The following is a 27,500-nucleotide window of genomic DNA, read 5'->3' as shown; positions in this document are numbered from 1 at the left end:
GAAAGCGGTTCTACTTTTCGTGAAACTTGTCTCGCAACGGAAATTCAAAAAGTTTCACGAAACCGACCATGTTACAAGGTGCAACGCCTGCTGAAACATGTTTTGCAACGCCGGTGCACACAAGTTTCAGCCAAAAAAGTTTCAACGTTTAACAGCGGCTGTAGACAATTCAAACCCCCACGTTTAATTATTAATTATTTTTGTGGTTTATATATTTCTAAGATGCTTTAAGTCTCGAGGTGCTTTAAGTTAGGGGAAGACAGCGACGATAAAAAAAAAAAAAAACAAAGAGCACTGAAACTAGTTTTAGATTTCGAATCTCCCTCCAAATTCTGGAGCTTCCTGTGTGGTACTTAGTTATATTACTTACCGACTTCCTGTCGGACAGTCCAATAAAAAAAATGTTTAAGTCTGCCATCCCAGATTCTCTCCGGGGGCTCACCCGCTGACCAAAAAGCTCGAGGACTATGGGTTCGAGATTGGGAGCCACCAAAATTCCACTGCGAAAATAGGTTCACAGAAGGGTCTTTCGTGGTTGGCCATAACGTATGCCGTAATAATAATAAGAGTATAGCATGAACAGCTGTGATCTGTTGTAGCAAGGCCGAGTGATTGCAGTGGTAGTGGAAATTTCAGCATTCAGTGTTCATGTCCATCCCTTATTTCATCTTATGTTTGTGGTAAGTAGTATTCCTCGCTTACATACGGCTGCATATCATTTTCATAAAATATGCATATTGGAAATTATAGAGTTTCCATGGGAATGGAACCCTATTAATAATGGCGGATTTGATGCAAATGAGGTTGGAACCTCATTAACATCCGCCATTTTTGTTTTGGTGGGAAGCGGTCAATACAAATGAGCAGCAGGAGTCCATAAATGGGCGTAGCACCGGAAGTCCGCAGCAAATGTCACGCAAACCGGAAATCAGGCCAACATCACGCAAAATGAAAGTTAATTGACAAACCCTAATTTTACAAGTGGGAACGTGTGGGGGTCCGAGTGACCTACTCCTGTTCCCGGAGAGAAACTTGCTATACATTTATTCTAGGTGGTCTTGGACTGCTTGGCAACAATCAGATGAACTAGGACCACGTTTAGAAAGACCAATAAGAAGCAGGGCCGCGTTTAGATCACAGTTAATCAAGGGACTTGTTAAGACACCTTAAAACCTTCAAAAGCAAGAACAATGTCGCAATTGATGTTGAATTGACCGTGACCCTGCACAATCTTTTGTTTTTCCTTCGCACGGGTTTGCAAATTAGTTTCGCATAATTTAATCGAAGGATTTGATTGGTTATCTTCTCGAAAAAAGGTGTGTTTTGTGCAGGGTCAAGGCTAAAAATACGGACAAAAATATGAAAGTAAGGGTGCGTTTTTTTGGGAAAACCCGAAAAAGGATTCTTGAATCCAAAAACGGATTTTGCGTTTTTTGGGGGAAATCCAAAATCCATACTCGAGGAGGATACTTCGGATTAAATCTAAATCCGGATTTTTGAGATTCACCACTTCAGCGTTTTTTTTTGGGAAAGGATTTGAAAAAAGTACTTTTGACAAGCGGTTTTCCATGAAAAATGATACACAACAGCTACCGTACATGACAGTTTAGCCCAATGTTTTTCTCGCGCCATTTTACCGTGCGATCAAAGACACGAATACATCGAAAATAGTTAGATCTACTGCAAATTCACACCAGAAATTACACTGGAAGTGTTTTTGACAGCAATAATATTGTTAGCACCTTTCCCACATCTAAAAAATACCCTCTGTAATCGATTTGTACCTTAGAAGGCATGCTTTTCTCCACTCAGTCCTTTCATCAATCGCTGAGGTATTTTTTTTTTTTTCTGGTGGCATTTTCATTGAAGAATTTCTCCAAAACAAACCAGTTAAACACGACTTCTTTTTTTTTTTCAAATTGCATGCAACTCTGGGTTTGTTGGTTTGCGTTGTCATGTAAAATAATCCTTTTTCGAATTTTGTGTTTTTTTGACGCTGAAGAATCCATTGATCGGAGATCACAAATCCATTTTTGGATTTTCCCAAAAAAACGCATCCTTTGAACTTGTCGAGTTTCATAACTATCTCCATGCATTTATACGAACCAATAAGGGGTAAGTCACGTTCGCCTAGACCATACGAAAGAGTTCTATTGAGGAGGAAATTTAATAAAGCGGACATGTAATGAAATGACCCCTTTTGAAAACACCTAAATGAAGGAAAAAGGGGGTTTGGCGAATGCAAAAATGTATACACTTTTCGAGCAAAATATTGAGCCTGGTCGCGCTTCAACTATAATTTAATAGCAGCGCTATTGTTTTAAATCCAATGGGGTAATCGCGGCCTTTCTTTACACGAGTTTACGATTTTATTTCCTTAACGCACGATTCTTTAATCAATTATAGCATACGCTAACAAACTTTTATTTGAAAACGCTTGAAGAAAAGTTAGCAACAATGGTTTTAAACCAGAATTCCGAATCACTAAGGACCATTCTATATAATTCTATATTGTTTTCAAATGAGACGGGAGTATTATGATTTTGAACGTAGTTCAAGGTTTTCTTAATTTGGATTTTGAGAATCGCTTGAGACCACTTTATTGTGGAACAGGAGTATTTAGTTGGTTTCATATCGTATTTGAAAACGGTTCATGACATTGACGTGGTGAGCAAACAACATACCTTTGAAACGCTTTATTCACAAAAATATACTGTCGAATTCCGAACGTTTGTCTTGTTTACTGAATAGAGTAATGTGAAGTGCTCGATTTCTATCCCATACGAACCATGTGAGCGTTAGCCCTACTGATGGAAATGGGCCCACACAAGGACAGAGAAAAACTCTGACCAGGGTGGGAATTGAATTTGTCTTGTTTGTTTCGAAAATATCCCGACCGTTTGTTTTCGTTTTGTGGCCACTGGTCACGTGTGACTGACATCGAATACAATATTCACTGTTAACGCATGCTCCATATGAAACGTGCAGGCCGTGAGCAGAGTCTTCTTTCCTCTTCCCGACTTATCAATGAAGATCGAAAGAGACTGCTTGCGGGGCAGGAGACTGGGAGATTTGATGACCAACTAGGAGACTCCCGGGAAAGCGAGAGAGTTGGCAGACAAGAATTTGTTTGTTGTATATATGAGAAATAGTTCTCCTAAAAACCAAACGCCGCATTGTTGCAGTAATAACCTTATAATCCAAGAAAATGTTGTTTTGAAAGGATATAAGTAAAAAGCGCGTAAAGGTCGTGAGTTGCGGAGATGATGTTAAGCAATTTTCTTTCTCAGGGTTTTGCAATAAATGCTCTGGAACTATGAAAATCTTTTGTATTTTTCAGCGTGGATGTTTTGACTTTGTAAACAGTCCCGTAAGTACATTTCGAGTGGGATTGATTAGGCATTTTTGCTTCGAGCAAATGTGAGTAGGTCCCTGTACGTGTGGTGTCATCAGCGAAAACATTTTTTGGGGCCACTTTTTGGACGGAGCGTTAGTAACTGTCTCCTTTCGTCACGAACGTGACCTGGGCCGCGCTATTTGTGCATTCTTCGAGGAACAGAATAATCTATCTACTGATTTGGATCCGCATTATCCTGGAGAATTGTGCTTCAAAGAGTGAAAAGTGGCAAAAAGCAAGCATTTCAAGAGCAATAGGCATTACGAACGTAAAGAATGTGGCGACGGGAAAGTGGTCCCAAAATCAACAAAATAATTATGTTCGCAACACAACGAGAGATAATCTGGGACCACTTTGAAGTGAAATTATACTTGGTGACTTGTGTTTTGCCTTAATTTTTGGCTGCGGGCTTTGGTCTTCCTGAGCTGATCAGTACTGTTAGCCAGTCACTGTGTTTGCGAGTTTTTGTGTAGTCGGTTTCCGTTTTAGTTAACTCACAACAATTAATGCCTCTAGTATGTGTACTGTTTGGCACCAACAGAGATTCAAAATTTAAACAATACATACTTGAAAATAGTGTTTTACAAGCAGTGCTTTCAATAGAAAGATTTCCAAAGGGTCTTTAAGATATTCAGCATAATAGGGAGAAATGTTTGGCTAAAAATAGCAGGTGAGCTTTCGTGTTTCACCACCACTCTACTACCCTAGTTTTCTTTTCTTTACTTGTGTCATGTCAATGGAACTCAGTAATGGACTACGTGGATAAATAATAGTGGTTGTTTACCATTTATAAGCAGAAACCGGTTGGTACTAGGTTTGTTGAAATGGTAAGCAAAAACTCCCGAATGGGAAATTTAGTTGGGATCGGCGTGTACCAGTCACAAAATTTGTCAAGTTTACTGAGAGAGTCTGGAGGGAGTAAAAATCATGGTGGAATCCAAATGGTAAACAAGTTTTCCCTTTGGGAATTTTAGACTACCCTTCAAGAAATCCCGTTTTATCCAGAAAATTTTCCTTTGGGAAGACCAAAATAGGCTTACCATTTACATTCCAACCGAAATTTCCAGATGTTTTTGGTAAATGGTAAACAACAACCAGTAATTCACTACTTGCACAATCCCATAATGTAATACGTTTTTTTTTTTTTTTTTTTGTTTGGGGGGGGGGGGGGGTTTATTTGCTTTTAAACACTGAAGTATGATACAGTCCCCAGAGTAAAAAACTAATATTGTTTTTAATGTAAAGAACCCCTCAAAACGTATTGCATTACATATGGGATTGTGCAAGTAGTGAATAAGAATATTTTTCACACACTTGTATAATCATGATATTGTAGCCATATTCAAGTGTGATCTGTATGGGAGATGACTTTGTCATTATAATTATTGTCCAATAATCTCCTCAGTCTGTCACATAAGCTACTACAAACTACAGTCATAGTGGTACAGCTGTAGTGCCTGTTTAGGAAAGGTTATCCACTGTATAAAGTTAAAGCCACAGACATGTACAGATTCAGTCCTGCAGTTTTGATGGTTAATAGTCTTAACTTGATCTTTGGATAGGTTCAATAATGTGAAGATAAATGCTTTTACACAGTGGAATTTACAGGTTTTACTCTTTGTAATCCCAGAATATTTGAGTCCTCATCCTTGAAAGTGAAGGGTTTGCACAATCATGCTTCAAGATCACAAATGTCTTGGCTTAGACATTCAGAGTGCAGTTATAATAACTTTTCCAAAGTAACACATTATTGGCTATCATGGAAACAAGAAGGTGATAACCTTGATGGGTTTAATTCTGGTTTCAAGCTGGTGCCTTTTTAAGGTTTTAAATTTCCTTATTTGGAATTAATGTAGCTGACCTGTCTCTTCATCACAAAGCAGGGAGAGGATACCATTTATTTTTTTGAACCACTGCTCAATTGAGCTTATTTCCATTTTTGGGCATAAAATTTTACCTAAAATCCCCTACTTTGTTTCAAGGAAGCATTTAAAAGTTAGATGCATCGAGGTCATTAACTTGTAATGAAAACCCATTTACACAGTGCTTACAGTGTGCAATGCAAAAATAAGCAAAGAATTGAACTGAATTGATTGTTTTGGCCCCTGTTCACCTTGTTTTTTTGTAGTACTTATTACCAGTTTTTTTTTTCCATTTAATTTTTTAAAAGATGTATATAATTTTATAACGAGCGTTTTCACTCACGTGACCAGCAGCCATATTGGATTACTGAAACAAAACAAGGTATTTGGATGAAAACAGAGTTCAATTCCCAGAGAATTAGCTTGGTATACTAGCATGGCTGTCATTTCTTTACATGGCTGCTGTGACGCCCTGTGAAAACGCTCTATTATGTCATCTCTTTATCATTATATACAGTGTACATAACGAATGTGCAAATATTAAATAAATAAAGAAATAAAGATTGACTTAGCTAACCTTCCATGTATATGTGAAAAGAACTACCTACATGTATTATAATAATGGATGTCCATGACTTAAAATTACTGAATGCGTACATGTAGGTTTGGGTTCACAACAATTTGTTGATTGTCCAAGAACAAGTGCAAGTTTTGTCCAAGAATGTAAGTGTTCTTAGCGAAAAAAACAAAAACCACCTCCCTGAGACCAGTCCCCATACCAATAAAAGCCAACTTCAGTTGGTAAACTTTGCAATTAATGCATACTTTGATGGACATGTTTTACCTGTTTTTTTCGGAGCATTTAGACATACTTAATTTTTGGTGGCCTTTTTTTGTTGTCAAAAATGCTTCCAACAACCAATCAAATGACATAATTATGACAAGGCAAATTATATTGCTGGATAAGTACCTTACATGTACAAAAATAAATAATGTTCCACAGGAAAGCCCTGCATAGTGTGCAGTACCAAATCCGTGCCTACAAGACTGCTCCTGGGTTAGTTCATCCCAACTCACTTATCTGCATGCTTCCAAGCATCAACTCAGATTTTCAGAAAGGAAAGCAGCAGTATGCTGCTGAGTTTTTTTGAAGAATTTTGCTGTGAGCTGGGTTACAAAACCAGTGACTACCAAAACAGTGGTTTCATACCCCAGCATAGTGATCCGTCATTTCTAAAACTGTTTTTCGTCAATCTGAGAAGTGAAACTTGAACTACATGTATGCTTGACAAGTAACAATGTGAGTTGCATTCTCTACAATGGAAACCCTTCTTCCTCTTCATTGTAAAGGTATGTTCTGTGTGATGACCTACAAGAATTAATAGAGCATACATGATCAGCAACAGTAGTGGGGACTTGATGACTGCAGTGCTGACTGACTAACACATTACATACTCTCAATGCAAGGCTGGGAAAGACAACATGTACTAGTCTTGTAAATGCTAGCAGGCGACATTTCTTGGAGCGAGCGCTGACATCGTAAAAAGTTCACCCGCCATCTTGAATTTTTCATGCAGTGGAAGCATACCCCACCATCTAACATGGCACGGCCTATAAAATGGCGGTCGCAAGATTGTAACGCGCACTCGATTGCCCCAACAAGCGAACTCGACTGGCCCAACAAGACGCCTGCACTGCAGGCTATGTAAATGCAATCTAAACTGTTTATGACAGGTGCTGAATGAGTAATTTGAGTTGATGACATGGTGCAGCTCGATCTGTGAGATACAAACCCCTGACAAGAGCCAGTCAACTGAAATCTCATGAGTGTCCTACAAGCTTGTTGCTGTGGTGGTGCACACTGGCAACAAGCTTTTCTCTGGCCACTATGTGTGTTACATGAAGAGAGATTGGTCTTGCTACTTTGCAGATGACACTCACATCACTCACATGAAAAAGCCTACCTGGTGTTCTACAGTGTATGAAAGAGATTTTTCTGATGACCCGATGGTGGAAGTCTCTTGAAAAGGAATAAGTTCTTTCTCAATATGGAGTGACACTGAGCAGCAGCCTGTGAGATTACAAAGCCACGAAACAAGTCAAAACAATCCAAGTCCAACATGGAAGCGCCCCCCATGAAGGAGCCATGGTGTGATAATTATAAGAAATCCAGACCTGTGTAGAACAGCAAAAGATGGAGACATATCGATAAAAAGATGGAATCTTTGCGGGAAAAATGGGCAAACTTTCAGTTAAGTTAATTTCTGCTAGTCCGTTAAAAATGTAATGTAAATAAGCAATATTGTAATGTAAAATGGATTGTTAGTGATAGTACAGTGTTATTAGGAACATATCGTTATGTTTTGTATTTTGCTCAAGATTACAGTTTTGTATGTATTGTGACTTGTGCAGGTACATTGTATAAATTTAATAGACAAGTGTAAGTATAAGTAGTGTAATGTTAGTACTGTAAGTAGTGTAAGTGTTCGTACTGTGAATAAAATTGCAGAAAAAAAAAAAGGAACAGCAATAAATTACCCAGGTGTTCAGTATACACCAATATGTGAATCAGAGAAAGAGCAAGCCAAACTGATTGCAACCATGGAACATACCATCCCACAACACTCCAGAACATGTGGCTGGGAAGGTGGCGACCATTATAGAATTTTGCGCAGGCAAGAAGAGGAAGGTTTCTGGCTGTCTAACATTTTTCTTATCAATGTGGAGAAGGCCACTGCAGCCGGTAACAAAGTACCTACTCTCAACTCAGACATGTTTTTAAGAATGGCAACACCCTCCAGAGAAAACTAATTATCTGAAGTACAAGTTTCATCAACTCTACCCAATTATTCAACATTCAGAGGTCATTCTTGCAACTGCATCCAACCATGGCAGGCACTGGTGCCTAGTTGTTGTGAACCTGGAAGAGAACTTTTCAGTCTATCTGGATTCTCTGTATGATGGCGCTGGTGCAAAAATGGGATTATTTTCTAGAGTCAATAACTTCCTAACATGTTGTGCCTCCATCAATGGGATCAATACTTGGACCTTGAAGAACTGGAAGTTTTAATTTTTGTAATTCCTTTATCTGACATTGCACAGCAGCTCAACAGTGATGAATGTGGGGACTGTTTGTAGCCACATAGGCAGAGCACATTGCCCTAGGATTGCCACTTGATTTTACTCAAGATCAAAAGGTTACTTTTTGTCACTCTCTCATACTTGACATTGTATGGAATTCATTGTCTCTGTACATGTGAAAAATTCTGAAAAGCATATTAAATTAAAATATAATACCTCTACAGTAAGTAAAAAGCCAAATGGAAAACCTGCATCCAAGAGGAAACACCAGTGCTCTCAGACTGGCAAATCAACATCAAACAAAGCTGCCACTGCCATGAAAACAATTGGTTTTGGGAAAGCCCTAAATGGCAACTTGTTACTAGACAATCAAGCAGCCTGCGAGCAGAGCCTCCTTTTGTCTTTTTCCTTACTGAGGAGGATGCTTCAACTGACTACACAACAACTGTGTCAGGGAAAGACCCAAACATTATCCTGTTAGACAAGCACACTTCAACTTGCAAGACAGAAAGTGGGTCAGAAAATGATTCAAATGAAACCCTGTTGGACATTATGGACAACCAAGAATCGACTGATTTTATAACCCTAACCCCCTGACAACCCAAACCAAGCTACAACTTACAATTACCCAAAAGTTCTTTCAGATAAAGCTTCAAGAAAAACAATGCTGAGCAACCAAGATTGACAAGGCATTACAAAACTAATTGGACAGGGAAACCTGAAACTAAAAATTAATCTTGACAGACAATCATAGCTTAATTATTGACAACACAACCTCTGTGTAAGGAAAAGCTCCAAACAATACCTCTTCAGACACTCAAGCTTCCAATGCAAGTTGAAATTCTACGCCAGTGCACAGTATTATCAGTAATAAGGGAAATATTACTAGACAAGTGACTCTCCTAGTCGACTACAGCTGTAGCATAAATGAAGAACATTGTTACTCTTGCACTGTGCCACCCAAAAGAAAAAAAACCAACACCTAGATATCTACCTACAAAGGCTGCTACCATACATTGTATCTTGCCAACAGAATATGAGTGTAAATGAAATTTTGAATTTGAAGATCTTTCAGTATTAGAAGGTACCTTAAGAGTGCATTTCTGTATCAAGAATGTGACATGACTTGACACAATGTAAGTTAGGATGATGTAGACAACTGGATGTCCAAACTTGCTACATCACCTGTACATAAAATACAAAATGGAAAGTGATGGTCGCTCAAGAACTGGAAAGTGGATTTCATTTACAAGACGGTATATAATAAATTATTATTATGCCAGGGCAAAACGAAAAAAGCTGACCAAAAAAAAAACAAGAGGCTGCTAAAAAAAAGTGCAAGACAAAAAACAGTTACAAAGGCAGGCTCATCCAATGAGCACTGTGCCTGAACAACTTGTTGATGTTGAATATGACAGGGAATGAATCTTAGACTAAAACGACTCCAATTAGGTGGTGTAACCCACACTGAATCTTCAGGACGATATTAAAATGTTTCTTTGCATGAGCAAAAATTAATAACTCCCCTCTATCAACAGCTGACAAAGATAATGAAAGAAATGAGATTGCAATCGTTTTTGTTTTAAATAGGAAAGTACAGAGCCAGATTTTCGATAAATCCAAACAAATTCAAAATGTCCACATTCAGTACCCGCCAAAAACGAAAGACCACTTTCCTTTAGTTGGTATCTTAAAGCTGGGGAAAACAAAGCAAAATTTTCTCAAAAGCAGCACATCGTGGACACGAATCACAGCAAACAGAAAGGCAACAAGATGGCCACCACTACTATCCATGCACTTAAGCACGCAAGCCTCTACAAAGTCTTGAGGATCACATGACAATTCAGACTCATATACCGACAAATGCTGTGGATGACAACTTAGTGTGAGCAAAGCCCACACAATAACCCTGTGTATTTCACGTGCACACATCACCCTGCTGGTGCTGACTGCCACTACAAATGTAGGTGTGTGGATTACATCTGGGCAATCACAGCATGTCATAAGGCAATGCCTTGAAAAAGTACAAAATACGTTTCCTCCACATGCCTTTGGTGGCAGAGGACCAAAAACAGGTCCAGATATTTTTATGACTGATGATGACTCTGGACAAAGGGGGGATCTTTTAGACACCTGGAAAGAAGTAATATTACTGCTCTGTACTTTCCACTTCCAGCAAGCTATATTCTGGCGTTGGCTATATAACTCCAGCAACAACATAAATAGAGATGATCATCAACAACTGATGGGGCATTTTCAAAAACTTGTAAGAACTCCTCCAAGCAGCAGCAGAATCTATATTACAATGCACCTGATATGGTTACTGCAAAATATCCCAATTGTTACCAAGAGTATGAAAAAAGATCTTTAAAGGGCAGCAAGAGTGGGCTCTTTGCCATTGCAAAAATCTAATCACCAGAGGAAATAACTCTGACAATTACATGTACACTGAATCCATGATCAACATTATTTAAGAGTGTGGTTTTACCTTCAGGAAAGAGGGCCTACAATTTCATTGAACTCTTCAAGTTTACCACAGAAGACCTTCAAATGTATTTTCAAAGAAATTTGTTTGCCCTTGCATTTGGAAAATCTTTATCTAGCTCCCTAGTGTTTTGGTGCAACAGCTTCTACAGTCCAGCTTCACATTATCAAACAAACTACTTCTGACTGTTGTAAATTCTCCTCTTCATTTTTTTTCCAAATCCTTGTTGTAAAGTCGAGGAAATGAAGAGCTTCACCAAGTTGATCGCTGTATGAAGAGAAGACCACTACAAGTAACCAATTTTGTTTGAAGCAGAACTGCTTAAGAAGTACACAAAGTATTAGCTATGATCGAGGTAGATTGCAGAAGTGGAATGTGTAGCTGCCCTATGGGAAGCAATGGCAATCCCTGTGCTCATCAAGCTGCAGTGGCACTTAAAATAAAATAATCATTATGGTATTGCCGGTATCAACTTTACATGTACAGTATTCCTCAGAGACCAGAAGAAAGATTCAGCCTTGCAAACTTGCCATTGAAAATCACAAAGAACTTCAATTATAAAAATGTGTTTATCTCTGTCAAAAGCTTCCTGCTAAAATGGAAATGGCCATTGGTGACCAGTGTGCCCTATACATGTACACTGTAGATGTTAATTCTCTTTGTGTAAAACGCCAGACGAGGCACAATGTAGCATCCACTCACCTGAAAAGGACTCCAAGGTTAATGACGAGTTTGAATTAGAGAACATAATTATTAATAAGACTTCACTGACAAGTAAGCGATGACATCGAACTGAAGCTTAGAACAACTGATAAGAATTTTCGGGCATGCTATAAGAAATATTTGGAAATTTACAGAAACATCATTTCAAAATGAAGAGGACAAGCATCAGTCGCAGCCCGGCTTGCAACAGCTTTTGTGAACTTTGGAAAAGATCGCAATAGGCTTACACTGCCCATTCTACAGAACAGCAGGGCCAAAATTAAAGTACTGTACATGTACAACCAACTTCAATATCAAGACACAAGTCAAAGATAAAATCATCATCAGTACAAACAGCCATCTTTGAAACCAAGAGTGGGTGGACAAGAGAATAATGAAAAACAACAACTAAATTAATTACGGAAGACTTCTTTTAATACAAAGTGCCTGCATAATTTGGCCCAAAATGTAAAGTTAAGTCTTCCAAATGCTAGACATACTCGTTAGTAATATTATTGAAAAACACATGCACATTGTATTATTTAAACATAATAGAAACAATAGTTAGATAGGTTAAAAATTAATTTAAAATGCCTGTGAGGCGAAAGTTGTTTCTGCACTTTTTGAAAGTTAAATGATTTAAATTCGGAATACTAAAGTTTGAGTTGTCTAGGATAAAAATTTTTATTAGAGCTTTAATGAGTGCTGGAAGTTGGGCAAAATTTCCAGGAAAAATGGAAATATCTGAAGTGTGCGGCCAAAATATCATGTAACAAAAGATTGTACTGTAGCTTGAGTGAAGGAAACCTCTGCACACAAAATAATGTCAGAAGCTTTTGTTATTCAATAAAAGTTGACCCAGTCCCTTGGATTTACATGTATTTTTAGAAAGCCAAGTCAAGTCAAGTCAATTTCTATTAATTTTAACTCAGAGAATAAATCATGTAAATACAATGTAAAAGTTAGGATAATTAATTTTATACAGTAGTGTTACAACAAAATCGTGTAATACATATAATGCATATTGTAGAATAGAAAAGAATCGAATGAATACAATTTTTATGAAACAATGAAAGGGGAAAACGTTTTAGGGAGAAGAAAGAACAAATATACTTGAGGTACTATTGTTGTGTGTGTAGAGTTTGGGACAACTAAATAGTTGGTAAACTAATCGAGTCTACAGGTGCCCCAAATTAATTCTCATATGTATGAACATTAGGAATACATGTATAAATGACAATAACAAATTTAATTTAATCTGAACGCACTGTCACCTGAACCACCCTGGACCGCCCCCATTGACAAGTAAGATCGTCTGGTGTTAGACAGTCTGACAGTAAAATATGTTAAGTCCCAAACCTCGGAGTCAATGCGTTAAAAAGTAATACTTCTTACTTTAAATTTAAAAGAACAAAAATGTGCAACTTTGAGCGTTTGTAAAAACACCATTTTTTTATCCTAGAACAGAGCAAATTCAACAAATTTTCACTTTATAGGCATTTTATTAAAGAAGCAAATAAATCATGCACGAAAAAAACCCTAACAAGAATTCCAGAACTTGAAACTAAATATTAAAATTTAATAGTTCTTCTTTATGGTAAATACTATGTAATAATGATTGATTTGCCAAACTTCTTGTCAGAAAATGTCAGTTTTATCATTTTATTTACCAGCTTCATCAATATAAATAAAGAAAAGTACACTATCCCACAATTGGCAAATTAAGCTAATCTAGAGAGGAAGTGAACTATGTAATTATCTATGGTTTGTACAAGGAAAGGAAATGTTAAACAAGAATAGACATTTTACAATAACAATGTTAGTTATACAAAGAATTCATGCAGAGCATTCTAGAGTTAATAATTTATTATCATAAATTATAATAATATCAAATATTGTTTGATATCAAAGCTATCAAACGATTTCTTCATAGCTAATGATTTTATTTATTCTCATAACGCAGCACTGTACGTTTAATCAATCCATGATACTGTTAGGAGAAATTAGATGCTGAACCTTTCAAAGGAGATACTAAAGAGGGCCAACAGCTTGCTTTAATTAGAAAATTAAACACTTTGCTCATAAGAAAACGTTAGAATTTACAACATTAATAAATGACGTTAGTCTCTTTCCATATTACTGATTAGAAAAATTAATTCCTCACCTTCAAAGTGGTCCCAAAATGATCTCTTGTTGTGTTGTGAACATATCTTGGGATCACTTTAACTTTCCCGTCGCCACATTCTTTACGTTTGTACCCATAAAACAATGTCTATTGCCCTTGAAACACTTGCTTTATTCCAGGTTGCACACTTTAAAGCACAATTCTCCAGAATAATGCGAATCCAAATCAGCAGAGAGATAATCTTTCCCCCGAAGAATACACAAATAGCGACCCCGCCGCCATTTTTGTCAGTTACTAATATCACTAGGGCCCAGGTCACGTCCGTGACAAAAGCAGACGGTTACTAAGCTCCGTCTTAAAAGTGGTCACAAAAAAGTTTTTAGAGACTTTTAGATCCACGTTTGCGGCTAACCTCAAACTGCTAGAAGTCACATGACTAGCGCTTGCCGTCACGTTCGAGGATAAGTTTTGACGTTTTCAACGGCGGAAGGTAGGTTTTCACGTAAGTAATTTGCCTCAGCTCTTTATGGCATGGAAGTTACCTTATCCCACGTATGAACGGGGCAGATATAAAAAGCAACTTTATATCTTTCATTTCATGTGAATTAAACAATCAAAAGAGCCGTGGTTTTATTTATTTCGTTGACTAAAACATCAACGCTGAGAATCGAGGAAATTCAATATGGCGGCCTCCGCAGCTTTGCACTTGTTTACTTAAATCTAAATGCACGAACTATCACAACTTCTAACGCCAAACCGCAAATCTCAAACTTCAGTTTGCGGTTAGCCGTAAACGTGCATCTAAAGGTCTCTTTTGTGGACTGCTTCCCTCCAAAACAAAATGGCGGACGTTAATGAGGTTCCCGCCTGATTTGCATCTAAGCCGTCATTAAGTAAAGCTATGATCTCCGCAGTTATGAACGCAATTTTTGCAATTGCGTAAAGAAGCCTGAAAATTTCAGCACTTCAACGGGGTTTGAACCCGTAACCTCACGATACCGGTGCGCGTGCGACGCTCTAACCAACTGAGCTTCTCTACGCAATTGCAAAGATTGCGTTCATAACTGCGAAGATCATAGCTTCACTTGATTTCATATCCGCAGTTCATATATGATCCATTTCATATATCATTTCATCGTAAAATCCGTCATTTTTAATAAGGTGCCATTCCCATACAAACTCTCTATTTCCAATATGCAAAATTTATGCAAATGCTTTGCAGCCGTATATGAGCGATTTACACTACTGTGGTACAGGCCATTAAAAGAAGAATTCTTCGTCAGGAGAAGTTTGTATCACTTTTACACAGCCTTTAATTGACCGAATGCATAAATGGCGGCCAAAAATGTATTTTTTTGTTTATGTGCTTATGAGACTCACTAGCCTTTCTTTTGTATTTTGTCCATGCAAACGAAGCTAGTGACCCTAATTAGCACCTAAACAAAACAATGTTGTTTTTTTTTTGCCGCCATTTATGCATTCGGTCTATAAAAGATAAATTCTCTTCAGCCTCTACGATTTAATTAAAGGGCTTCTGCGACGAAATACTCGATTTTTTCACCCTTAGTTAAAGACTAGACCCTAAAGTTGACAAAAAAAGGTGTCCTCAGCTAACCTGACGATGATTTACATCTGTAAAGGCTGCCCGAAAGTGTACAAGTTTTGTCCACCATTACTCGAACGACAAGTACTTGAGGCCACAATTTTGTCAAGTGGCGTTCCCTCCTTGACTTCATTTCATCATCCAGCGAAGTCTTTTTGCATGGTTTTTAGTAAATAGAGTACGAAGAAATGTTTTTTTTCTTCAAGTTCTTCGTCTTTTTCGTCAGAGGACGGTTCGGAGTTGAGTTCAGACAGGAAAAGTGCGATTTTCGAGGAAAGTGAGGCCAGTTTCGTATCCCATGACAAAGATATAGAGCCACTCGCAACCGTCAAGAAGAAGCTGCCGCCTACAAGGCAAACCATGAGATCCAAGACAGCTGGTTTTTTTTGCCAATTATTCATGAATGGCTAAAATTGAAACAGAAATTTTAAGCAAAGCCGTCTCAAAACCTATTGTTTGGAAACGCTACATTGACTATGTCTTTTCCCTGTGGGACATGAGTATAAACCGGACATAACGACATCCATCGAACAAGCAAATTTACATCACCCTACGATTAAATTCACTGGAGAAATGTCTGCCACTGAAACTGTGTTTCTAAACACAATAGTATACAAAGGAAAGAGATGCAAGGATCAAAAAACACATGTTAAACCAACGGAGAGCTTCCAATATACGAATTTCACCTCTTGTCACCCACCAAGCAATAAACGGTGAAGCCCTATGAATCCTCAAAAGACAATTTCAAGGAAAACATTTGAAAATTTAAAATACATTCGCGGGATAGAGGTTACCCACACAATTTGGTAGAAAAACTACTATCAGAAATGAAATTGGCAAACTGAGGGACTCCGTGCTTAAAGGAATTAAATACCAAAACAAAAACAATACAGACATCAGTGTCAAACTGAAAAAAAAATTTACTCAGAAAATGTCAACCCCCACTTGGCCAAATCTTTAAAGAGCCACCTAATATGTGAAGTAAAAACTAACGGTAAAAGAGAACAACGTTTCGAGCGAACTTTGGTCATTATCAAGCCAAAAGTGACGATAAAAAAATTTTGCAAAAGTATAAGAATAAAACAAAGAAGTGAAAGTATGTTAAGTTTGAAAATGTAAAAAAGGAGTGTTAAAAAACATGCAAGAATAACATAATTCAAAATGTAAAAAACTTTCGCACAAATTGAGTCTGACTGTACATGGAGACTTTGTCTCAGTTCATTAAAAAAATAAAAATGAAATAAATGAGGCAGTCAAACTTGTTCTTGCACCTTTTTAAGATGGTAAAATTCTTGGTAAGATCATTGGGCACGTAAGAACGTTTCACACGGAAATGTTTTCCAATAGAGGAAGGCGCATTCTTGTGCTCGTCTACGCGTTGATGCAAATGCCGCCGCGTGTAGCCAACATAACCTGCACCACACAGGTTACATTTAAAATTGATATACTACAAATTGTCACAAATCTGCAATTGCTGATCGTGTTTTCTTAACCAACCATATGATTAAGTGGGATCGTTTTGAAATATTAGCAACTAGTCGATCAGATATGCATTGTAAAATTAAAGAGTCTCTGTTTATCCGTGATATAAGGCCAGCCTTAAATGAAACCGTTGGCAGCGAGAAACTTTATCTCTATTATTAGCATATTTTTAGTCGTTTTATGTCAATCAATTTCGTTAGTTCCCAGTCTGTAAAGCTGTATTTTTGAATTTATATTTATCTGTAACTGAATACTAATCACTTCTGATGATGTATGTTGTAACATACGAAACGTTAAGTTTATAAAAGTTATGTAGCTCAAGAAAATGTTTTTAACCGCTGTTTGCGTTTTATTCTTAATGATCAACTATCCTCACAAATTCATTAGCAATCTTAGTGAGAAGACTGCGCCACTACGCCAATTGCTTCGGAATGACATATATACTGGACTTGGGAGGACCCTCAGCAACAAGCTTTTGTAGCTCTGAAATCTGACATCTCTTAAGCACCACCTTAAGAACTTCAACCCCTTAAAGCCTCTTACGCTGTCTGTCGATTCCTCTAAGAGTGGCCTTGGTGCTGTATACCATCAGTATGGGAACCCTGTGGCCTATGCCTCACGTGCTCTCCCAGAAGACGAATCTCGATACGCGCAGGTCGAGAAAGAACTGCTCGCTGCGGCATTTACATGCCAGAAATTTCGGCATGTGCTAAAACACAGACGATAGACGATAGACGATAGACGGTAGACGATGGACGATAGACGATAGACGATAGGTCAAACTTTTCACGGAAACGATTTTCATATGTCACGCAATGTCAAACACACAATGGCATAGACGATAGGTCAAATTTATCTAAAGCGGAAAAGATTTGTCACGCAATGTCAAACACACAATGGCAATGACTTGCGGAAACCTTTGCCAATAAAGGTTTAAACTAGGCTCTAAACTAAGGTGTGATTGCTTAACTGTAGCTCCACAAGTCAACACAAACTCACCAATTTTCAAGCCGTAAAATTGGAGAACAGGAAATCGCGTGCATGCTTGTCCAACCACATTTAATTGGAGAACAGGAAATCGCGTGCATGCTTGTCCAACCACATTTAGACACCGTCATGACACGACGCAGGCAACGCAAAATAAAGAGTGTTTCGATAAAAGGAGTGTATCAGAGTGAAACACCGTGTGGATCCCGGAAAATAGTCGTAATTGAGAAGCAAAGGAAGAATTGCGTGCGTTCAATAAAATAGCCTGATTAATAGCCCTCTGTTTTACATCAGTTGAGAATAATGGGAGATTGACACATTCAGGAGACTCGTATAAAGTTACAACAGCTTCATTTCACCTCTTGTTTCACTTCCTTTGGTCATTGCTGTTTTGTCGGGAACTCAATTTTTGTCACGCAATCGTTTGGGAAACGATTTCCATATATAAAAACGGGTTGGCCCGCAATGTCACGTGAACTATTAGAAACTGCACGCAGTCCGTAGTAGTGACGAGGTGACGCGGTGGACGGCAAACACGATTAATGTACGTACGTGTAGAGGGGCTACGAGCCCGCGGGGGGGTTACTACCAGAAAAGTTGGGTGGGCGTGTGCAGCCAACGTCCCAAAACCCTCACCCTATTTAAGACCAGAGTGCTAAAACCATGCCCTATTTAAGACCAACATAGCAAAAATCGATACCCTATTTATGACCAGAACGGCTGTAAAACCCTACCCTTTGGGGCCGCACATACCCATATAGCCTTTATATACCCCGGGGGGGAGGGGGGGAGCTACAAGCAACCACACCTTAGTTTGAAACCCCTTAGAAAAAATGCACAAGAAAAGAATTCAGATTTCCAAATTTATTTCGTTATTTCGTTCTTTCGCCCTCTGTTTTACATCAGTTGAGTATAATGGGAGATTGACACATTCCGGGGACTCGTATAAAGTTACAACAGCTTCATTTCACCTCTTGTTTCACTTCGTTTGGTCATCGCTTTTTTGTCGAGAGCTCAATTTTGTATCGACACGATACTTGACATGGATTTTACTTACTCCGAAATTGTTCAAGGTATGTAGCTGCACTGATGTTTTGCAAATTGGTTATCTTTGATATCAATTATTCACAGTTGTTCATTCTTGTGATCTATTATGTTCATTGTTTTTTTAGGAAAAAGGTGCTCCTCCGGTACTAGTTCTGGAGAGGAAAGGTAAGCCACGTGTTAATTTTAATAACCTTTTTATTTATCGGGTAGTAAGTCGAGATTAGTTTTCTTTTTCTTTCAGTGTCCGAGATCGGAAACAGCCAAAATTGGTTGTTACCTCACGTAAAAGAAAGGTTGAAAATGGCCCACGACGCGACCAAGGTTAGTGCGGTCAACTCGATTGTGCAGTTCCCGCTTTGGACTTCTTCAATAGAACACGTGTGTGGATCCTTGACTCCTTTACTTTCTTGCTTATTTGGATTAGATGTTAGGTGTTAGTTTGTATGCTCTTTGTATCGGCTAGGAAACAGTGCGACTACATAGTGCGACGACTCATGTGTTTGCGTCTAGGGGTCATATGTTTGAAATGTTGGAAAATATGGTTAATCGATGTCAATGTGTCAAAGGTCACTAAAACTGCCGACATACCTTCGAATACAATTTAAAACGTTTACTTACTTACTCGTTCTTAAATTTGGTTTGGATGAGAGGAGCAAAAAGTAATTTTTCGCATTCTTCCTCACAGGTAAACTGTGGACTAAATGCGCCAGAAAGTAAGTATGTCTAATCGATTATAATAGTCGACTGATCAGATTAAGACTAATCTCGTACCCAGCTCTCACTCTGTCACTGAAAATGTGAGATCTGGTAAAGTTCGACAGTACACCATTTTTCATTGCCTACTAAAAAAAGGTTGAGGCAATGTAATCAACGCGGGACTCTTAGTGAAGGTTTGGTTTTGGCAAGCTCATGTGCTGTTTTGAATAAATGTCAGTTGTGCGGAGGAAAGTTTTGTTTTTTCCGACGCCGGAAAAGCTGTACAGTTGAGGAAAATCATTTAAAAATTTTGCAACGTTTGTGTAAATGGTACCGACGAAAACCCTACGTACCCTGCCACTCGAATAAAGTTCTGCGTAGCTTGCTACGCAGTACGCAGAAACTAATAAATTCAAGTTGAAGTATGAAATTTATTCAAAACAGAATTTGTCATTCTTATAGCGTGACTCGCGAATTAAGCATTGATCAATTGTGAATTTTAATGTTAGATTAATTACATTTTTCACGAGATCGTGTCAAGAAAATAGCACTCGTTGCAGTGATTAATTAGGTCTAAGCACTCTTTAACATTTTCGCTTTCAATTTACGGATTTGGTTAACTACACTTTTCACGAGATTGTTTGAAGAAAATAGCACTCGTTTACTGATTCGGTTTTAGCGAGTAAATTTAGGAGGTGGACGCGCTAGAAACATGCTTTCCGTCAAGGTTTGTCGCCAACCTCGTTCCCAAAGTCCCCTCCTACTCGGCCCTCAGTGGCGCCACTGGGGCCGAGTAGGAGAGAACCCTGGGGACGAGGTTGGGTTTGTCACCAGATGCAAACATAGGCGGTGCGGGTAATCTGCCGTGCGAGTAAACGGCAGGAAACACACCTTTGGTTTATGGAAGTTAAGGACGATGAAAACCAAATTAAATTGAATGAAACATGAAAGCAAATAGACAGACCTCTTATATTTGGGCTTTGATAATTAGCTTCCAGTACTTGTTTGAACTTTTGAAATGAAATTCATTGATAAAGCTACAACAAAGCTGCGCAAACACCGAGAAGATTTAATTTCTTGTCGCCAGATAATTAGTTGCTCCTGCCTTTCGACGTAAACAAAACTTTGATGGCTTACCTTGTTGTCGCTTGCCTTGTGTGACACCATACTTGGTGTCACACAGCATCAACGAAAATACGCTCTTGATTCTCCTTAGGGCAGCGAAAGAAGTTCTTATCATCTCAAGTGATTCTGAAGCGGTATCACCAGTGAAAAAGGGCTGCTCAATCCGGTGAGAAATGTTGACATTATTCTATCTATGTACGGAACGTTACACACAGCACAGCTTGCTCTTTCACTACTTAGACACCTTTGCAATTGTTGTTATTTTGTTTCATGGTGTATTCTTTATCCCAGTAAGTACTTTGTTAAGAGAAGCTAGCCATCGTCTTAAGTCCTCCTTACCCTAACCCTAACCCAAAAGTGCGTCGTGACAAAGTAGACGTTTGAACAGGTCAAGACTCTATGTTTTGCGGTTACATAATGAATGGTGGCAAATCTTTTCTGTAGGAATTTTTATTTCTCCCTTAATTTTTTATCATTTTAAGACGTGCGGAAATCGATGAGAAGGTTGTCGCGAAGAGCGGGAGGAAGCCCCGAATTAAGAGCCCAAGTTTAGTTTCCTCTGACGAAGCCTCTGAGTAAGTAATCATACCAATTAATGTGAACAGCCCTTACTTTTAGTCTTCATAATGTATTTCACATCAATTGTTGAGAATTTGCATGCATTTTCATCCTTTTTCTTTGTACATACTAATAATTATTACTACTATTATTACTAATTTTTTTTCTGAGCTTGAGAGCGGGCGGAATCGTCCAAATCCTGCAATCTCATTGGTTCCGGGAGAGGGCATTTTTTTACGATCTTGCCCGCTAACCCGGGCGGAATCGTTGGCAGCTTCCTTCACAAGTTTGTTTGTTGTTGTGAATGAGCAAAACAGCTGATTCAGAACCATTTCTCTTTTAAAAGTTGCGCTATTATTAGCGTTAACTAGGGAAAAGTGAATTTTGTTATTCAGACAAAACATCTGAAGGGAGAATCAAGCGAGTCAGCTAGGAAAACCGCTAAAGTAAAGCACAACAGGCGATTCGTGATGTCGCTTCACTAGTTTTATACCCCAAGCTGTAACACGAACACGAACAACTTTTCTAGCAGTCCGGGTTATCGCTTTTTTATTTCTTTGTTAATATACTTCTTATATACTTGTTGTGAAATGTAAATTATTTGAAGAAGTTGCCTGTCCAATCGTTAAAAGTTATTTAAAAGTAATGCCAAAATAGAAAACGTTTACCGTGCATTTGGAACCTGGTAAGCTTATGGAAAGCTGAAATATGACAACACGGTTTATGAATTGCGGTCGTCATTCCTTCATTAATTAATTCATTTATTCATTCATTCGCTCATTCATTGATTCATTCATTGATTCATTCATTCATTCGTTCTTTCGTTCGTTTCTTCGTTCCTTCGTTGGTTCATTCATTCCCTATTGATTTTAGACGAGAGCGAAGCAACGAGAGGGTCGCCGTGAAGAGTGAAGGAAATTCCAGAACCGAACGCGCTAGTTCACTTTCCTCGGACAAAACCTCCGAGTAAGTACTGAAAAACAAAATTGTACGGCCGGCGCGTATGAATGCGAAGAATACTTGTTTAACAGAGTTTAATAGAGTTTTAATAGAGTGGCATAAGTTTAGGTTCCGGGTTCCCTTGGGTGCATGAGAATTTGTACATGAATGTTTGTTGCTCATGCACAGAACATAATTTTTCCGACATGTGGCATACTCCTAGAGAATACCCTTGCTCTCACAACAACGCCATATATGCGCATGCGCTTCCATGTAGGCAACATGGAGCCTCTTGCCCTTGTTATTCCCAATTGTGCATTAAAATGTAATTTCAACGCAGCTAGAAGATAATTGAACGTCATATTTGAGATGTGGTTGACAAGTTTATTCAAGGAGTTAACCTTACAACGTTATTTTCTGTTTCAGGTTTGGAAGTACTGATTCGTCTTATGGAGATTCGGAGCCCTTGTTTTTTGACGACGAGGAAATGCTTCCCTTGTATGAGTGGGGACTTGGCAGGTGCAAAAACCTCCAGGAAGCCGCAAACATCCTTATGATTGAAGCACCCAGTGCAAACGTTGCAAAAGTAGTGCCCACTTATGTAAACAAAAACGTTTCCTTCATAATAGATATCTCGGCGATAGATCACATAGATGACTTAAAATGCGATCAAATGGGCAGCTGGGTTTCCGTGGGTGTTAAAAATGCCTATTTTAGGAAAAAGTCGGCAAAAGTGAAAAAAGTTTCCGAGAGAAATTGCCACAGGGAAGATGTATTGAAATTGACCCGCCGGTATTATAGCAACGACAGCCTTCCTTCCTTAAAGAAGATCATCGTGTTTGGGTTTCAAGGTTTCAAGGTTTTTATTTGCCATGATTACATATAATGCATCCAATTTAATAAACAAAATACAAAAAATTGTAAAAAAGGCGAGGAAGCCCATAAAGAAACTATAAGAGCTTATGGAGCTATGGGCTTCCTCAAATTAGACTAAGAAATTAAGTTTAAGATAGCACTGGGACGTAATACAATATATTATTAAAAAGACGAAAGAGTGCACACACACACATTTATCCACAAAAATACAAAAGCGTAAATACTTCAAAGAATTTGATGCTACTAACGATAAAGAAGAAATCTTTTAAGGTTTTTGCAAAACTGAGCGGTAGATCCAGATGACTTAATTTGACTGTCAAGAGAATTGAAAAATTTAGGGCCTTGGAAGCGGATTGAAAATTTTCGTATATTAGTTCGAACTAATGGAATATAAAAATTGGAATTAGATGAGTTTCTAGTGTTATAAGGATGAATGTAATTAGCCAGTGTAAACATGTTGGTTGGACCATAAACAGCAACATTATCGTTACGCTTTTGTGCAGTACGTGTTCACTAGGGGTGAACAAACTGTGAAAGGCAAGCCGCACGGGAATAGTAAAAGATGTAGCCGACCGTATAAGCGCACCATGAAAAGTACAATGATGAAGATAAGAACAAAAGTGGAAAAAATTGATCCCCGAAAAGTCGTTCACTCGATTGTTAAGGATTGCGGTGGAATAGACAGCCTCAGAACATCTGGAGAGCTGCCAAGGGACCGTAAGCAAATATATAATGTGGTTCAAAGTATGAGTGGACCTGAGCGGGTGCAAGATTCGTTGGAAGTTGTAATGGAAAAATGCAAAGAGGAAATGGTAAATGAGAACACTGCATTTATCAGATCCGTACAAATAACGCCAGAACCAATTATATTTATGGCGACAAAGAGGCAACTCGTAGACGTTGAGAGATTCTGCTGCAATCCTGCTAACTTCTGCGTTCTTGGCGTAGATGCCACGTTTGAGCTGTGCAATTATTACCTAACATTCGTCACGTATCGTAACCTGATTTTGGAAACAAAATCGGGTCATAATCCAGTCTTCATCGGGCCAGCTATTTTACACAAAAGTAGATTGGAAAGGTCCTATCATGTACTTCCATCGGAAATGGTCCAATGCCACCCCTCTTGTGCTGGTGTCCTTGTGGTGGGGACCGACGGAGAATTAAATTTATCAAACCCCCTGTTAAATGTTTTTCAAAGTGCGATGCATTTGCGATGTGACATGCACATGAAAGACAATATCAAGAGCAAACTGTCTTCTCTGGGGGTTCCGCCAGCCGTGGGAAAAGAATACATGGCGGACATTTTTGGCCGGGAAGGAGAGGCTGGACTTGTCCACTGCCAGAATGGAACTGAATTTGATCGTGGTCTTCAAAACCTTAAGACAGTCTGGGAAAAAAGACATGCGAAAGGCACTGACTTTTACCTGTACTTTATAAAGAAAAAGGCATCTGCCATAAGGGAAACTATGACAGCTGGCGCTAGATCCATGTGCGGGTTAGGTTTCCCCCCGGACGTGTACACGCAAAATGCAAGCGAGGCAATGAATAGAATTGTTAAAGAGGAAGACAAGGATGATGGTAGTTCTCGGCGGAAAAGGAAAACGGTCTGTGACATTGTTGAACGTTTACGAAAATTGGTCGAAAGGCAAGAACAGGAGCAGTTTTTGGCGGTGTTAGGCAAGGGAGAATACCAGGTAGCCGAGGGATATCGACATCTTGAAGTGGGAGACGATTATTATCGAATGACAGCGCGTCAAAAGGAAGCACTGAGGAAGGAGTTCTTCACTTGTAAGCAAATAGCAAGAGAGACTCAAACAGTAGATGACGACGAGATCTCGGAGTTCACGAACCCACCAGCGCTATCAGTTCAACCCGAAAATACCCAAATAATAACAGTTCCCTACAGCGTTTTGAAGGAATTGTTTGCAGAAGCAGGTCGAATCCTGCGTTCTCAAAACTCCTTGGTGCAGTCACCAACGTTTACGCTGGACGCCAGAAAAGAAGATCTCTGGTTTGTGGCTTCAAAAGAAGAAGCCAACAAGCCGCACTCGGTTAAAGTTTCTGACACTGGGCGGGTGACATGCGACGAAAGCTGCGTTCGGTGGGCGCGCCACAACATTTGCAGTCACACTGTTGCTGTAGCAGAAAAACTCAACATGCTCTCAAAGTATCTTCAGTGGTTTAGGAATAGGAGAAAGACAGGTACTTTCTCCAAAATGGCCGAAGTGGGAGCTCCGAAGACTAGCGGCCAGAAAAACAAGGCCACCCAAAGGAGAAAGGGGAGATCCAATGCCAAGGTGACCGGGCCTCCTACGGTTTTCCCTCAACACAGCAGAATTCCACCCAGCGACCAGTTGCCAGTAGGAATTCAACAAAACAGCACTCTTCCCACTTCGCTTCCAGTGCAACTAAATACAATTCCTTTGCAGGTACCTCCCCTCAGTTTACCGTTGTCGATTCCTCAACATCCAGATGGCTTTTCTCCCACCACACAAGGACCGACCCTGAAGCCAGATCCCCCTCCGGGACTTGCAGAGGTAACTCTTCTCCACCTATGTGACCCACGTGTAAGCATCTGTCATGGGTGCAGCCAGCCAATTAGAAGTGCAGGAACCCATGTCCCGCCACCTGCAGATATGGTAGTGGTATCTAAAATGCGTCGTGAGTATACAGTTGCGGGCGAGAGGAGGCAAGGAAAAATGGGAAATGTGTATTTCCACGCAAACCTGACATGTATAAAGAAAAAATTAGCTCATTTTATGCCATCCCTTCTAACTGTTCAAAGTCATGTAAGACCACTATTAACACCGCTTCACAAACAGCACCTAATTGACTCTATAGGATTTTCAGCATAAACTTTACAATCTGTATTTGCTTTTGTTATTCAAAAATTTTTAGATGGAAATATATGTGTGTTTAAGTCCGTTTCATGCCTGTAAGGCACGACAAAGTGTATATGGGCCAATTCGAGGTGTTAAGGATAGGAACGAGAGCCTTTTGTAAGTAAATAGGTTTATTTCCGGTTATGATCGTGGGATTGCTAGACAATTCCACCCCCATACAGGTTTCTAAAAAGTGTTTTTGTTTTTGTTTTTGTTTTGTTTGATTAATTATTTCAAACTCTTTACGGTTTGGAATGACCTTCCTTATTTTTTCTTAAAAAAATCATAGATATCGAAAACATTTTGAAAATTCAAGTTTCGAATTCTAATAAATTCGTTTCAAAAATAAAAGTCTCCTTCCAAAAGAGAATACGTTAGGGAAAAAGAGGGCGAGGACATTTACATTTGGTGAAAATTTCGTCCTTTACCAAATGTGGCCGTAGAAATGGGCGATCATGCTTGAGAAAGATCAGTACATGACAGCGAGTTTTTATGTCAAAAGATGGCCCTAACACTGCATTACGAACTCGTAGTCCAATTTACAGTCCAATTTATGTTTGAGCTAATTACCCGGCCATAAGGGACAAGTTTAGTCTTTTAGTCTTATACGCGATTTCCTGTGCAACGAAATAATTTTGGAAATCTGAATTCTTTTCTTGTGCATTTTCTCTAAGGGGTTTCAAACTAAGGTGTGGTTGCTTGTAGCTCTCCCCCCCCCCCTCCCCCCGGGGTATATAAAGGCTATATGGGTATGTGCGGCCCCAAAGGGTAGGGTTTTACAGGCGTTCTGGTCATAAATAGGGTATCGATTTTTGCTATGTTGGTCTTAAATAGGGCATGGTTTAGCACTCTGGTCGTAAATAGGGTGAGAGTTTTGGGACGTTGGCTGCACACGCCCACCCAACTTTTCTGGTAGTAACCCCCCCGCGGGCTTGTAGCCCCTCTACACGTACGTACATTAATCGTGTTTGCCTCGTCACCTCGTCACCTCGTCACTACTACGGACTGCGTGCAGTTTCTAATAGTCCACGTGACATTGCGGGCCAACCCGTTTTTATATATGGAAATCGTTTCCCAAACGATTGCGTGACAAAAATTGAGCTCCCGACAAAAAAGCGATGACCAAAGGAAGTGAAACAAGAGGTGAAATGAAGCTGTTGTAACTTTATACGAGTCTCCCATTATTCTCAACTGATGTAAAACAGAGGGCTATTAATCAGGCTATTTTATTGAATGCACGCAATTCTCAAACAAGATTGTCAAAAGTCCTTTGCTTCTCACTTACGACTATTTTCCGGGATCCACACGGTGTTTCACTCTGATACACTCCTTTTATCGAAACACACTTTATTTTGCGTTGCCTGCGTCGTGTCATGACGGTGTCTAAATGTGGTTGGACAAGCATGCACGCGATTTCCTGTTCTCCAATTTTACGGCTTGAAAATTGGTGAGTTTGTGTTGACTTGTGGAGCTACAGTTAAGCAATCACACCTTAGTTTAGAGCCTAGTTTAAACCTGTATTGGCAAAGGTTTCCGCAAGTCATTGCCATTGTGTGTTTGACATTGCGTGACATATGAAAATCGTTGCGTGACATATGAAAATCGTTTCCGTGAAAAGTTTGTCACACAAATCTTTTCCGCTTTAGATAAATT

The 27,500-nt window shown here is 39.1% G+C and overlaps 1 protein-coding gene and 1 long non-coding RNA gene across 2 annotated transcripts in view; one reads left to right on the top strand and one right to left on the bottom strand.

Annotated features, from left to right (window-relative positions):
* The window catches only part of LOC137973807 (uncharacterized), a 176,094-nt gene that overhangs the window by 9,282 nt on the left and 139,312 nt on the right, over positions 1-27,500 (top strand). The gene's annotated exons all lie outside the window — the stretch shown is intronic.
* On the bottom strand, positions 5,172-13,943 carry LOC137973825 (uncharacterized). The gene is made up of 3 exons (XR_011117325.1): positions 13,692-13,943; positions 7,224-7,434; positions 5,172-6,628 (listed from the first exon to the last, which is right to left on the bottom strand). It is a non-coding gene; the product is annotated as an uncharacterized lncRNA (long non-coding RNA).

This window comes from Montipora foliosa, chromosome 10 (genome assembly GCF_036669935.1).
Source record: "Montipora foliosa isolate CH-2021 chromosome 10, ASM3666993v2, whole genome shotgun sequence".
Taxonomy (NCBI): Eukaryota; Metazoa; Cnidaria; class Anthozoa; order Scleractinia; family Acroporidae; genus Montipora; species Montipora foliosa.
The sequence above is the reverse complement of the archived record's forward strand: the minus strand, read 5'-3'. Positions and strand labels throughout refer to the sequence as shown.